This window comes from Galeopterus variegatus, unplaced genomic scaffold (assembly GCF_000696425.1).
Source record: "Galeopterus variegatus unplaced genomic scaffold, G_variegatus-3.0.2 Scaffold7276, whole genome shotgun sequence".
Taxonomy (NCBI): Eukaryota; Metazoa; Chordata; class Mammalia; order Dermoptera; family Cynocephalidae; genus Galeopterus; species Galeopterus variegatus.
In genome coordinates this window covers 128,539-130,017 of record NW_007733387.1, presented here as the reverse complement: position 1 = coordinate 130,017, position 1,479 = coordinate 128,539, and the positions used below count along the sequence as shown (strand labels likewise).

General features: G+C 37.2%; 1 protein-coding gene across 1 annotated transcript in view; it reads right to left on the bottom strand.

Moving 5' to 3' along the window:
- LOC103607248 (inorganic pyrophosphatase 2, mitochondrial-like) overlaps positions 1 to 1,479 on the bottom strand; it is a 49,864-nt gene that overhangs the window by 7,425 nt on the left and 40,960 nt on the right. The window lies entirely within an intron of this gene.

Sequence of the window (1,479 nt, the reverse complement as noted above, 5' to 3'; positions counted from 1 at the left end):
AGCTGGTAAGTGGAACTATATGATATTTGGGGTCAATGAACCAAATTTATAATGAAGTTCAAAATATATAAACACATCAATACTATATTAAGACTGAAGAAATCTTGAATTTAAAGTGACCCTAGTCCTTTAATATTATCTAGGCAAGTATCCCAAATATTCACTCAGAGAGATGTAACACTGGAATAACCTGTTATATGTGGTTAATATGAATAAATTGGGGGAAGATAAAGATGGTTTTTGCCCAGGCCAAGCTCAAAGTTTGAGGAAGGCATTATTAGAAGAGTGGTAGAAATTATTAAGGTTAACAGTCTAGACAACTGAAGGTTTGAAATAATGATGGCATGCTGAGTGAAGCTAAGTGAAGAGACACAAGCTAAGTGAATCACAAGCTAAGTGGACAGACTGCTACTTAAACAGTATTCCACTGCTTAAAAGTTCTTCCAAGCACAACTGGCTTGGTAACTGCTCTGAACAAATTTTCTACTGTTACAAGACAAATCATAGGAGAACAGCAAAATCTAATACCCACACACACCTATGGAAGAAATGCAACACACATATACAATGTGTTCATTAACTTACTCATTTCACAAATATTTATTGATCACCCACTCTGTGCCAGGCACTAAGCTGGGCAGTTGGAATATGTCAGGGAGCAAAAACAAACAGAATCCCTGCCATTAGGAAGTCAGCATTCTAGCTAAAAGAAACTGACAGTAAACATAATAACTAAATTATTCAGCAAGTTACAATTTGCTAGGTGTTATAGAAAAAGAAAAGAAAACGGAAACGGGAGTACAGAAGGAAGGGTTAAATGTTTTAAAAGATGTTTGGCAGACATTATGAAGAAGGTGACTTATGAACAAACATTTAAGAAGGGAAGCCATGGGAAAGAGTGTTGCAAGGAGAGGACACAGTGAATGTGAAGGCCTGAAGTAGGAGTGTACCTGGAGTAGCAGAGAGCCTGTGTGAGAATGAGGGAGAAGAGGAAGAGGAGGAGGAGGAAGAGGAGGAGTTGTGGTNTAATCACCATGTCCTGGTCCTTAGGTCTTTTAAAAAATCACTGCACAGAACTATATATGCAGATGGTTCTTGAGAACTCCTTCCTGATTAACCAGGATTCCTATCACTGAGTCAAATCAAAGGAAGTAAGATCTACTTAGTGACCAGCTACACTTTCCCAGCTTCAACTTGGAACAAGAGCCTGTACCAGTTTTTTTCACTATTAGCAGCAGCTAATATCAGTAACAACTGTATCATTGTCATTAAGTTAATATTATTGAGAACTCACTATGGAATTAAACACTTTGCTTCAATCATCTCATTCAGTACTCACAATAATTTTGTGGGGTAGGTGGTATAATAACAGAGATGAACAGTCGTAGAGAGATTTAGTTATCTGTCTCAGGTTACAAAGCTGGTAAGTGGAACTATATGATATTTGGGGTCAATGAACCAAATTTATAATGAAGTTCA